Source organism: Camelus bactrianus, chromosome 13 (genome assembly GCF_048773025.1).
Source record: "Camelus bactrianus isolate YW-2024 breed Bactrian camel chromosome 13, ASM4877302v1, whole genome shotgun sequence".
NCBI lineage: Eukaryota > Metazoa > Chordata > Mammalia > Artiodactyla > Camelidae > Camelus > Camelus bactrianus.
The window spans coordinates 59936084-59950953 of NC_133551.1; positions in this window are offsets into that span (position 1 = coordinate 59936084).

The following is a 14870-nucleotide window of genomic DNA, read 5'->3' on the forward strand; positions in this document are numbered from 1 at the left end:
ATGACTGTGGGTTGCAGGGCACATGTACCCATACACAATTCCTTTATCAGCTTTCTACAATGGCCTGATAGAAATAAAGATAGACCTACCCCTCTGTTATATGCTCTGCTAGGATCTCAACTTTAGTGCTACAAACTAGTATTTCCCTGGGAATGGTTGCTTCCTATATGCATAGTGCTTTGGAAAAGGTGTAACTGTTGCTTTTCAACCTAATTATCTCCAACATCCTGAACAGTTCATGCCATTCCTCCACTTAGGGTAAAATCCATAGCCCTCATTATGGCTACACGATCTGCCCTCATCACCTGTTACCTCTCTGATCATCTCCATCTGTGCCGGTGCCCCCACCCCCCCACCCCATCCACTCTGCTCCAGCTACACTGTTCTCATAGCTCTTTCTTGAGCATGTCAAGGATGCTCCCACCTTAATTGTTGTACAGTCTGCCTGGAACTCTCCTTTTCCTCTGAACTGCAGGATTCACTCCCTTGTGCCCTTTTGGTCTGTTCTCAAATCTTTATTAGGGAGTCCTTCCCTGACCACCTATTTCAAATTGCAACCCACTGTCTGCCCTGCCTTCTCCCATACCCTGCTGTATTTTTCTTACAGCACATTTGATTAGGTGACACAGTGCCTACTTATCAATCTATTTATCTCCACCCCCACCATTAAAATCATAAGTTCCATGAAAGCAGCGGCTTTGTTTTATTTGCTGCAATATGCCAGTTCCTGGAATGATGCTTGACGCAGTGCGGGTACTTGATAAATACTGTTTTTGTTGAGAAAATGATTGGTAGAGAACAGAGGTTAGCAGACGGATTATTAAATTATTTTCTTGATCTCCTACATTTAGTCAGCGCTGGATTCAGCGGGGGAACCTAAGTCCTTAAATTCCAGGCTGGGAACACTACATCTTTCCTCTAGGTATGTGCTTTCCAATATGGCAACCAGGAGACACCTGTGGTTATAAACCACTTGAAATGTGGCTAAGTTCAAATTGAGACATACTATGAGTGTGCGATGCACACTGGAGTCTGAAGACTTATTACAAAAAAGGAATGTGAAATGTTTCAATAAGTTTATATATTGACTAGATGTTGAAATGATATTTTGGATATTTGGAGTTTCATAAGTTATATTATTAAATTTAATTTCACCTGTTTCTCGTTACTTTTTAAAATGTGGCTAGACTATTTAAAATTACATCTGTGGCTCACATTATATTTCTAGTGGACAGCACTGCTGTAGGATCTAGATTTAAAAGTATGGCTTTAGAGCCAGGCAGATCTAGGTTTGAATCCTGGCCACTGCTTATGTGGCCCTGGGCAACTTATTTAAATTCTTAGGCCTTTGGCAGTGCCTGGCACTTACTGTATGTTGTAGGTATGCAATGAATCAGAGTTATTATTAGAAGAAGTTTAGGAACTTGGGAATGTTTAATTTGGAAAAGACTTGAGAAGGGTGGAACATAGCATCTATTTTCAAGCATATAAGATTATGACAAAGCCAGCAAGGAAAGGGTATAGAGGAATGGGAGAGGTATAGCTTCCGTTTATTGAGCATCAATTGCCAGATATTTTATACATATTTATCTCATTTACATCTTACAGCAGTGGGTACTTTAACCCACTTAACAGATGAGGAAACAGAAATTAAGTTACTTGCTAATCACTGGTAGAGTCAGGATTAAAACCCAGGTCTGTCTGCCTCTGGAGACTTTGCTTACTGTTCTAAGCTACTCTGCCTCCTAAGAAAAATTCGGTTTGTTTTGTGTAGTTCCAAAGGACCGAACTAGAAATGTTGGGTGGAAATTATAGGGAGACAGATTTTGGCTCCATATAAGGAACAACTGGTCACAGTGATGGTGTCTAGAAATGAAAAAGACTGCCTGGATGAGAAGTAAACTCCTTTCCAGTGGAAATAGTCAAGCAGAAATTATGGTAGAAAGAATTCTTACCTGGAATGGGAGACTGAACTATTATACTCAATATGTTATTTTATAGATGCTGCTTCAATTCTTAGACACTATCCACTCTTAAGTCACAGCATTTACTCAATAAGAGAGTTTCAGACCATTGAGAAACACCTCCATATACACGTGTATATGTGTTATAAGACAAGGCCTGATAAACACGGACACAGAAGATATCTTAGAGTTGAAAAAATAGGGTGGTTGAAACTTAAGATTTCATAATTCATAGAGACACCTAGCCTTAGTAATTCTTCACCTTTGGATTTTTTTCCTATTATGAAAACAACAACATCATTATTAATAGTAACTACCATGAGCAAACACCTGATGACAAATATTAAATAATACAGTTCTTGCTCTTAAGGAGCTTGGTTTGCAGAGAGACAGGTAATGCATCCCAGGTTATTTTGTGCCTAGTCTTCTTCAGTGGCTGCTGACTCAAGAATTCACCTTCCTACCCCACCCTTGTATGACAGGCAGCATCAGCCATTTCATCCTCTTAATCTCAAGGCGGGGATCTAAGAAAGTCTGCTGCAGAAGGGTAATTGGTCTATTTACTTGCTCCTTTCCACTTAGCCCAGCCACCCCAACCCCAGCCTCTAGTTGACCAGGTGTTGAAGTGCCTCTAGGCGATGGGCTATAATAGTTAATGTATTACACATATCCATAAAAGATTAAAGATTAGCCCTGTTTTAGCTGAACTGTAACTGTCTGTTTGGGTTTCTCTCCTCTCAGGTTTGTCTGGGGAAGTCAGTGTGGTTTTTCTGTCTGAGGATAATTAACCCACTGTGTCTCGGATTTCCTAGGGGAGGCCCTTGAACAGCTCCCCCTTAGTGTGTGCTTACTGGGTACTGTCCCAGGCTCTGGGATAAGCATTTTCTGTGAATCCGGATCAATCTTTTACTACTCATGGCAGCCTTCTCAAGCAGGTGGTGTTCTTCCAGCCTCACAGCTGTGAGAATTGTGAGTCTGCCATGTGGTATCTTTGGAAGCAAAAGGGTTTGTTTCTGGTCCCTTAAGATTTCATCATCATTAACTCCTTCTTTGGTCAGAGGGTCATATGTCATCATATACACTATCAACTCAAACATTTCTTGGGGGACACTCAGTGTACAGCCCAGAGGAGCTACAGAAGTCCAAGGGGGCTTCAGGGAGAAGCAGAAGGGCCTGGGTTAACACACTAGTGCTTAGGGTTTAAGATGGGCCCTGGAGTCAGGCTACTTGGGTTAAAATCCTATCACTGCCTAGCCATGTAAGCTTGGGCAGGTTACCATACCTCTGAGAACCTCATGTCCTCCTCTCTCCAGTGGAGAGATACTAGGACTTCCCTCTAAGGGTGTTATGAGGATTGACTGATACACTTGGCACATAGCAAATATCAATAATTATCTTAACTATTCCCAATATGATTGTGGGATATGGACTCTATTAAACATGGGTGAAAAACAAACACACACAGATTATATCTGGACTCAGCTTCATACTGGTGTGTGGCCTTCAGCCAGTCACTTAATCTTTCTGAGTTTGTTTCTTAATCTGTAAAACAGGAAGATGACCCACTGGACAGGATGCTGTGAAGAGTAGAGATGGTATATAACGTGTTTAGCATATAATAGGTGTTTTCAGACACTGTGTCCAAGTAGCATGGTTGAGGAGGCAGGGCATAAACATTAAAAAGAGAGCGAATGAAAAGCAAATTTTAAGGAGCATTGACATGTCTCTACATGGACATAGCAAGGCAAGCTGTGGCATACAGTTTAGTCAATACTTATTGTGTGCCTGGCTCTTAGAATATAAGAATAAGCAAGACAACCTAAATCTCTGCCCTGACAGGGCCTACATTTTAGTGATCAAATACTACATACCATTAAAAATGATTACAAAAGAAATAATGGGGAAAATACTTGTAATGTCAACTAAAAAAAGCCAGTTATAAAATCCTAAGTGTAATATGATTTTGACTATCTAAAATCTCCAAAACATCTGTGCAGAGAGGAAGAAAAATCCAAACACTCTAATGCTAACTATAATTGTCTTTGGTTAATGAGACCAGAGATTATTTTTCCTCCATTTGTCTCTGTTTTCCGATTTTTTGATGAGCACATGTTACTTAAAAAGGAAAAAAAAAAACTTTAAGCAAACCAAATGTCCAACAAAAGGTAAATGGATAAACAAATTGGGATATATTCGTACAATGGAATAGTATTCAGCAACTTAAAAAAGAACAAAGTACTGATACATGCAATAAGATAGATGAATCTAGAAACATTCTAAGTGAAAGAAGCCAGACACAAAAGAATATGTAATTTGTGATTCCATTTATATGATATTCTAAAACAGACATAACTATAGTGAAAGAAATGAGGTCTCTGCTTGCCTGGAGTGAGGAACAGGAAGGATTGATTGCAAAGAGACACAAGGGAACTTTTTGAGAAAATGGAACTATTCCACATCTTGATTGCAGTGGTGGTTACTGAGGTGTGTATACTTGTCAAAACTCATCAAGCTCTACATTTGAATGGGTGCGTTTTAATAGTATATATGTGTATGGCCACACAATTGATTAAAATAATGGAAAAACTTTCCAGTTTTTTTCTGGTACAAGAGCATGTCATGCTTATTGTAAGAAATTCTAGTATTTTTAGAAAAAAAGTTCTAATATTTAAGAAAAGTTTTCTTCCTCCATTTTGAGAAATTGGAAATTCACTGCAACTCTAAGCACAGGGTTTGGTACCCAGCAAATATTGGTAAATCAAGAAACAGTGTAAGAGAGAAAATTAAACCCAGGAGGAAGCAGAGAAGAGTGAATAGAATGGAACACCCAGTAAGAACTACAGAAATCCAAGAGAAGCCATGCTGGAGGATGAGGCTGTCAGGGACGACAGGATGGGGGTGACCTCTGCGAGACCCGCACAGGTGGGAAAGAAGTGAGAATGGAGTCAGAAGAGGTGAGCCGATAAGAAATTATGTTTCACTGGCTTTTTCGCGTGCTCTTAGGGTTCTGTCTTCCCATTCCGTTGGGGAAAGAGTGAGACTGTGGCAATGACAAAAATCATAATGGCAGAGAAAATCTGAGAATAAATGAAGGAGAAAGTGGGCACAAGGGTCGTGGTAATGACCAAGTCAACCAGGGAGCTAATCCCAGCACTGTTGTCCTTCCTGCTTAGCCAGGAGTGTTGACTGACCCCACCTATGTGTCCTTCATGAATAGAATTATATTAGTCAGCAATTATGCACCAAGAACATATAGAAAGTCTCACCTTGGCGTTATTTGTGGATGCAAAAATGGTAGAAGACTCAGGTCCCAGCTTCCACTACAGTGGGAAAAAGAGGACTACTAATGACTTAATAGTTCACATGTCAGGTACACATTACTAAATATAAAATAGATAAATACATAGGCAGAACACTCTTTGACGTAAATTTCAGCAATACTTTTTTCAAATCAGCTCCTAGAGCAATGGAAATAAAAGCAAAAATAAGCAAATGGGACCTAATTAAATTTAAAAGCTTTTGGACAGCAAAGGAAACCATAAACAAAACGAAAAGACAACCTACAGAACAGGAGAAAAATATTTACAAATAACGCAACTAGCAAGGGACAAATCTCCAAAATATACAAACAGCTTATACAGCTTAATAGCAACACAAAACAAACAATCCAATCAAAAAATGAGCAGAAGACCTAAATAGACATTTCTCCAATGAAGCCATCCTGATGGCCAACAGGCATATGAAAACATGCTCAATATCACTAATTATTAGAGAAATGCAAATCAAAACCACAATGAGATATCACCTCGCACCGATCAGAATGGCCATCATTAAGAAGTCTACAAATAATAAATGCTGGAGAGTTTGTGGAGAAAAAGGAACCCTCCTACACTGTTGGTGGGAATGTAAACTGGTGTAGCCACTATGGAGGACAGTATGGAGGTTCCTTAAAAAACTGAAAATAGACTTACCCTATAATCCAGCAATCCCACTCCGGAGTATATATCCAGAGAAGATTATGATTTGAAAAGACACATGCACCCCAATGTTCACAGCAGCACTATTTACAATAGCCAAGATATGGAAACAACCTAAATGTCCATCAACAGATGACTGGCTATAGAAGATGTGGTACATACATACAATGGAATATTACTCAGCCATAAAAAGAATGAAATAATGCATTTGCAACAACAGGGTTGAGCCTAGAGAGTATTATATTGAGTGAAGTAAGTCAGATAGAGAAAGACAAATTCATATGATATCACTTACATGTGGTATCTAAAAAAAATGATACAAATTCTGCTTACAAACCTAAAACAGACTCACAGACATAGAAAACAAACTATGTTTACCAAAGGGGAAAGGGCAGAGAGGGATAAATTAAGGGTTGGGGATTAACAGCACGTTACTATATAAAAAATAGATAAACAACAAGGACCTACTGCATAGCACAGGGAACTATATTCAATTTTTTGTAATAACATATAATGGAAAAGAATCTGAAAAGAAAAAAAATGTATAACTGAATCACTTTGCTATACACCTGAAACTAACATTGTAAATCAATTACACTTCAAAAAAATTTTTTTAAAGATTAAAAAAATAAATAAAATAGATAAACAGCAAGGAGCTACTGTATAGCACAGGGAAATATATTCAATTCCTTGTAATGAGTCATAATAGAAAAGAAACTGAAAATATGTGTATTTATATATATATACGTGTATATATCTATCTATATATATATAACTAAATTGCTTTGCTGTACACCTGCAACTAACATTGCAAATAGACTACACTTCAATAAAGAGTAAGAATTTTTAAAAAATAGTTCACATGTGCACAGCAACGTACAGTTCACTAAGTGTCTTTCATTCATTTCAGTCCTGTCTTGCGCCATCAAGGAGTAAGAGGTAAGACAAGGGGCTGTGTGGCAAGGGACAAAGAGGTAGACACACCACACTTAGGCTGAGATGCCAACTCCACCAGATGACCTCAAGCAGTGACATCTTCTTCTACTGCCATTATGAAGATAAAAGGAAATGTATATGACACCCCTAGCACAGTGGTATATATGGTGACTGGGTTGCTGGTACTATGATCATCTCAATTTTATGGGTGTAGACATGGCTCAATGGAAGTCATGAAAAAGTTTCAAGCAAGAGCTGAAACCTTCAGAGAAATTTCCAAGTTGGAAGAATCCTTCATCACTCTTCGTCCAGAATGGGCTTTTCAGGAAATAGAGACCATGCCAGAGGGTTGGGGTGGGGGTGGAGGTGATTTAGGGAAAGACTTGTTGACGTGAAAGCATAGGATCATAGACTTGAAAGTGAGCTTTCAGACTCTAGTCCAGCTCCCTCTCCCTCACCCCACAGAGCATATGGGGAAACCAAGTCCTGGCAAACAGAAGGGACTTGCCTAAATGACTCAGCATAGAATGGTAAGCCCTGAACAGTGGCCAGAATTTTCTCTTGCTATTTCCTTCTGGACCCAAGCTGTTTAGTCACACAGACTTGGGGTTGATTCTTGACCCTGCACTAACTAGCTGTGGGATATAACTGATGCTCACTACCTGCGTTTGTAAAATGAAGTAAAAGCATCGACCTCACTGATCTGCAGGGTGCATGTAGTGTGCACAATGATTTAAACATGTATACCTTTCCCATTTTACAGATGAGGAATTGAGGCTTGTTGAAACTTCCCTTAGTTCAGGACTGTGCCTAAGGTCAAAGAATGAGACAAATTGAGGAAACCATTGGATGAGAATCAGGTGGGCACAGGGTGAGCCAAGCTCTCCTTGCACCTGTCAGTGGGCGCTACCTTCCTGTCCTGGAGCTCCAGAAGACACTAGCCACCCACAGTGACCTTCCCTGCCTCTGCGCCTCAGTGCATAAACAGGTTATGAAAGAACCTGGGCAGTGACTCAGCCTGGGGGCCTGTTCTGCTGGTCAGTGCAGGCTGGCTGGGGCTGTTTGGTTGAGCCTTGAAAGGACACCGTGTCTAACAAACATGTTGCTTGTCAAAGCCCTGACGGGAGTGCCAAGCACACACTGTGAACTCTGGTCCCTGAGGCGTCACAGATGACTGGGGGTACCTGAATTGTAGATGACGTCTCCTGGCTGTTATTCTTGTCTAACAACTGCCCAGGGCCAATGTCACAAAGAGGGGACTGTGTTAGAGGCTGGGGAGCCCCTATTTCTCAAGAGGCAGCTCGGTGTGGTGGCAAGGGCTTGAGCTTTTGGTGTCCACATTATGCAGACCTGAGTTCAGATGCTGACTCTGCTGCGTGTTGTCCTCGTGACCTTGGGTGGGTGGCTTACCCTTGCTAGGTTTCAATTTCCTTATTCCATAAAACACCCACCTCACAAAATTGTCTTTTCGAGTTAAAAGATTTGCATTTCCTGGAATGTAGAAAACTTTCCATAAATTGTTGTTGGGATCCGGTGCCCAAATCTGCCTCTTCCTCCACTTCAAACTGAAACTGTCCCTCCCGAGTTAAGGGCTTACATTACAGTGGCACTTTTCCACTCAGCGAGACGTGGGGAAGAAGCCATCAGTATCGCTGTCCCGGATACATGCCCAAGGGCAGTTGCATCATTACTATTCTATTGATTACTGGATTTATTCCCTAATATCAGGAGAGAAAGAGACCTTTTTAACCAAGGGGTGTGGTAGGCTGAAAATTGGTCCCCAAAAACATTCAGATCCTAATCTCTGGAACCTGTGAATGTTTCCTAATACGGCAAAAGAGACTTTGTAGATGTGATTAAGTTAGGAATATTGAGATGGAGAGATTATCCAGGTATGACCTAAATGTAATCACAAGTATCCTTATAAGAGGGAGAGAGACAAATATTTGACTGCCAAAGACAAGTAGGTGGTGTGATGAGAAAAGTAGAGATGGGAATGATGTGACAGCAAGTCAAAGAATGTAAGCTGCCACCAGAGGCTGGAAGGGGCAAGGAATGAATTCTCCCCTGGAGCCTCTCAGAAGGAACAAGCTCAGCCAAACCTTAATTTTAGCCCCGTAACACTCATTTCTGACTTCTGGCCTCCAGAACTGTAAGAGAATATATTTCTCTTGTTTTAAGCTACTAAACTTGTGGTAATTGGTTGCAGTCTCAATAGGGAACTAATTCAGGGCTGCCTCATTAGTTATAAAAATTAACACTTGCCATATATATCTACACAGTAGAATATTATTCCATAATAAAAAGGAATAAAGTATTGACACCTGCTACAATGTAGATGAACCTTGAAAATATTATGCTAAGTGAAAGAAGCTGGTTACAAAGGGCCACGTGTTGTATGGTTTCATTTATATGAAATAATCAGAATAGGCAAATGTGTATCAGTGGTTGCCTAGGGGTAGGAGGAAGTGAGGATTGGGGGCTGATGTTTGAAAGATGATGCAGGATTTTGGGAGGGTAATGAAAGTGTTCTAAAATCTATTGTGGTGATGATGGCACATCTCTGAAAATATACTAAAAACCATTGAATTGTACACACGTATGGTATGTGAATGTATCTCAATAAAGTTATTAAAAATAATACCAAGAGCTAACATTTACTGAACTCTTGCCAGACAATGTGCTATAGTTTAAATGCCTTCTCATTTAATTCCATCATCATCATCATCATCATCATCATCATCATCATCATCATCATCATCATCATCATCATCATCATCATCATCATCATCTAATAACTAACCTTAGCACTGGCTATAGGCCAGGCACTATTTTAAAGTATTTTACATAGATTAACTCCTTTAATAGTCATATCGACCCCAAAATCTAGATAATATTATTACCCTATTTTAAGATATGAAGACAGGTACTGAGAGGTTAAATAACTTGCCCAAGGTCATGTAGCTTGTAAATGGTAGAACAAGGATTTCATCCCAAGTTAAGATTTTGTTTGCCTGCAGTCAGGCTTGCACCATGGGACTGGCCCCTAGGCTGGCTGATTGGATCTAAGGAACTTTCCATTTCCTAGCTCCAGTCCTTTGCACTGCTCCAGCTGCACTTCCTGTATCTTCATAACAGAATCCCTTTCTAGCGTAAAGCTTAGCAGATTTCTGTTACTTATACTCAAAAGGGCCCTGATTCAGAAAATGGAAAATTCTACCCACACCACAGCAGAGCAGGGGTTTCCTGAGGACTTGCTGAGCCCTGAGTGTGTTCTACTGACCCTGGCACCTGTGGGCCCCCAGAGACCACATGCTGGAGAGAAAACCGAGTGCTTTGGCCTCACCAAGGCCAGCATCTCAGCAGTCTCTGCTGTATGCTTTCCAATGTGTAAAGGCCCTGTGAATATTTTTTAATTAAAAATAACTTGTATTGGAGGGTTTTAAAAAATGTACTATTCCTAAAGTTCATTTATAGGCAACAGAATATTGTAATTAAAACCCTGGCTTCTGTACTCTGGAAAACAGTTTGGCAGTTTCTTAAAAACTAAACACACAACTACCATACAACCTAGCAAATGCATTTCTCCCAGAGAAATGAAAATCTATAGGACAAAAACGTGTACATGAATGTTAGAACACCTTTATTGACAGTAGCTAAAAACTGGAAATAACCAAGATGTGCTTAAATAGGTGAATAGTTAAACCATAGTATATCTATGGAATACTACTCAGCATGGAATACTACTCAGCATGGAATACTGCTCAGCAGTGAAAAAGATACACAATGACCTGGATGATTCTGGAGAATTACACTAAATGGAAAAAGTCAATTTCAAGAGGTTACACTTGGTACAATTCATTTGTATAACATTCTTGAAATGATAAAATTACAGAAATGGAGATCAGATTACTAATGCTGGGGGTTTAGGAGTGGGTGGAAGCAGGAGGGACCTGGATGTGGTTATAAAAGGGCAACATGAGGAATCCTTATGGTGATGGAAATATTCTGTATCTTGACTATCAATGTTGTGATAATGTACTATAGTTTTGCAAGATATTACCATTGGGAGAAACTGGATAAAGGGTACATGGGATCTCTTTGTATTTTATCTTAAAGCTTCATGTGAATCTATAATTATCTGACAATAAAAAAGTTTAATTAAAAAAATTCTGGGCCATGTGTTCAAAGCATGCCTCCACCATCTACCAGTGCTGTGTCTTAGAGCAGGTTACTTTACCTCTCTGCCCTCAGTTGTTACTTATCTTACAGATTTTTTGTGAGAAACAAATGATATTATGCAAATAAAATGTTAAATATAGTACCTGGTACATTGTAAGAACTTAATAACTATTAGTATGATTATAGAAAAATTAGAAAATATAGATAATCAAAATAAAAAATGTTTTAAACAACCATCATTCCACCACTCTCAACACTTGAATCAATTTCTGTTTTAGCTGCAAGTGAAATAAAAAACAACCACTTCAAGTTCACCAGAATGACTATAATCCAAAAAACCAAAAATAAAAACAAAACAAAAACAAAATACCCCAAAAATAACAGGTTTTGGTGAGGATATGGAGAAATTGAAAACCCTCATACAATGCTGGTGGGACTGCAATTTGGTTGAACCTCTTTGGGAAACAATTTGGCAGTTCCTCAATAAGTTCAACATAGAATTACCATGTGACCTTGAAATTCCATTCCTAGATATATACCCGAAATAATTGAAAACAGGTACTCAAACAAGTACATATAGACACATGTTCATAGCAACATCATTCACAATAGACAAAAAGTGGAAACAGCCTAAATGTCCATCAGAGGATAACTGGATAAACAAATTATGGTATATATGTACAATAAAATATTATTCACCTGTAAAAAGGAATGAAGCATCCATACATGCTACAATATGCATGAACCTCAAAAAAGCATTATGCTAAGTGACAGAAGCCAGACAGCAAAGATCATATATTGTATGATCCCATTTATATGCAACACTCAGAATAGATAAATCCATTGAAACAGAACACAGATTGGTGGTTCCCAGGGGCTGGGGGTGGAGGGGATGCGAGAAATTGCTTAATGTGTAAGGAGTTTTACTCTGGAGTCATGGAAATATTTTGAAATTAGAGGTGGAGTTTGCACAACATTGTAAATGTACTAAATGCCACTAAACTGGCATTTAAAGTGGTTAATTTTACCTTCTGTGAATTTCTTCTCAATAAATTACTTTAAGAAACCAAAAGCTCTTAGAATTGTTTAAGAAAATTTAATTTTTTTGTAGATGTGATTGTTTTTTTTTTGAGAAATTTCATCATTTTATGTGACTTTTTGGCTTGAAGATCATTTTGGTATGATATGTGGAAGAAAACACATCCTTGTGAGAAATTTGTTTTTTGAAATTGATTAATGGAGGTTACAGAAAAATCCCACCTTTATGGTCTAGACAAAAATAAACTATAAAATCCAAACATCCCTTGAAGTTCTTTTTCGCCTATCTATATTTTTGAACTTAATAGCTTGGGCTTGCGGATGGACAGCCCAAAGACCCTGATGTTATCTTCTGCTTGGGACTTGCATTGTCTATGGCCTTTCTTTTCAGTGTGATGACTTGTACTACATCCCGATCACTTAGGATTTGCTCAAACTATAACTGTCCATTCCACACTGATGTTAATACATTCTTCTTACTATTATCAACCCCTTTAGGCAAACTATTTTTCTTTTTAAGTTTCATTTATCTTTTTTTTTAAATTATAGTCAGTTTACAACGTTGTGTCAATATCTGGTGTACAGCATAATGTTTCAGTCATATACATACATACATATATTCCTTTTCATATTCTTTTTTATTGTAGGTTATTAAAATATATTAAATATAGTTCCCTGTGCTATACAATATAAACTGGTTGTTTATCTATTTTATATATAGTAGTTAGTATCTGCAAATATCAAACTCCCAATTTATCCCTTCCCACCCCTTTCCCTCCCTAGTAACCATAAGTTTGTTTTCTACATTTATGAGTCTGTTTCTGTTTTGTAAATAGGTTCATTTGTATTTTTTTTTAGAGTCCATGTATAAGTGATATCATTTGATGTTTTTCTTTCTCTTTCTAGCTTACATAGGATGACAATCTCCAGGTCAATCCATGTTGCAGCAAATGGCATTACTTTTTTCTTTTTTTCACAGCTGAGTAGTAGTCCATTGTACAAATATACCACAACTTCTTTCTCCAGTCATCTGTCAGTGGATATTTAGGCTGTTTCCATGTTTTGGCGATTGTAAATAGTGCTGCTATAAATATTGCATGTAGCTTTTCGAATTAGAGTTTCCTCCAGATATATACCCAGAAGTGGGATTCCTGGATCATATAAGAAAAATTTATTATCTCTTATATTATGAAGCCCTGAGGTAGAGAAGCTCTAGAATTGTTTATTGCAGTTATTCAAAGATTTCCTCAAAGACCGAAGTTCTTTCTATCTCTCAGTGTTTCAGTTCTCAGAGTGTTGGCATTCTCTTCTCTTTCATGGTTGACAGGTGGTTGCCACAGTTCCAAGCACTGCATCCAGACATAAAATCTAGTTCCAGAAGACTGTAGTGGAACAAAGAAAGTATTACTGTATTACTGTAAGTATTACTGTAAGTATATCTCTCTCTTTTTAAGTAGCAGCTTTATTAAGAGCTTTATTTTAAATTCACCCATTTAAAATATACAATTCAATAATTTTTAGTATATTCACAGATATGTGTAACCATCACCACAATCAATTTTAGAATCTTTTATAACCCCAAGAAGAAACTTAGCAGCTATTAGTCATCACTCTCTGTTTTCTCCCAGCATCCTCCCCAGCCCCGACTCTAAGCAACAAACAAGGAATCTACTTTCTGCCCCTATAGATTTGCATGTTCTGGATGTCTCATTCAAATGGAATCATATCATATGTGGTCTTTTGTGACTGACATCTTTCACTCAGTGGAATGTTTTCCAGGTTCATTCATGTTGTAAAATGTATCAGTACTTCATCTCGTTGTATTGCTGAGTAATCTTCCATTCTACAGATTTTCTTTATCCTTTCATCAGTTGATGGACATATGGGTTATTTCCATTTTGGGGCTGTCATATAGAATGCTGCTCTGACCATTGGTGTATAAGTTTTTGTATAGACAGATGTTTTCATGTCTCTTACGTATGTACTAAAGATAGAATTGCTGGGTCATATGGTAACTCTGTGTTTTCTCTTTTGAGAAACTGTCTGACTCTTTTCCAAAGTGGCTGCATCATTTTACATTCCTACCAGCAATATATGAGGGTTCCAGTATTTCCACATTCTCCTCTGTAAGTCTTTTTTTTTTTTAACAGTAAGAAGAAGCCCTCCAGCAGACTCCTTTTCCTGTCTTCTTGTCCAAAACAAGATCACGTTTATGGTTGCCTTTAAAACAATCACTAGCATTATCACGAGTGGCTTAGAGTTAAGTCTTCAGCTGAGCTTGGGATAGGGACATCTTCTCTAAAAGGGGAATACCTGAGCAAACTTGGAGTTCAATGAAGAAAGAAGAAAGAGGAAGGAGATGTTGGGTAGGTAACAATATTCTGTTACAATGTGTTTCAGGTCTATTTCTTATAAACTTATGTATTCTTGAACTGAGTCTATTTTTAGACAAAACCAAGAATAAGAGACATACTGTTTTGTAATGATTTATCGCCTACTGATACACTGGATATATCTTCTATGACCCTATACATTCATTTATCACATGATTTTAAAGGCTGAATGACATTTGTGAGTGTTTTAAGTTCTGCAACATACAGAAGTCTCTCTAGTTTGTCTTGGCACACTGAAAATTGGATTCATAGAAGGATTTAAGTCCTGGATCAGGGAGAAAACAATGGATGATGGCAGACTAATTTCTTGGATTCTCTGTCTCTTTAACTCAAGGCAAAAACTCAGGTGCCCTCTTTCCCTAAGAAGAGGGATCTGGAAG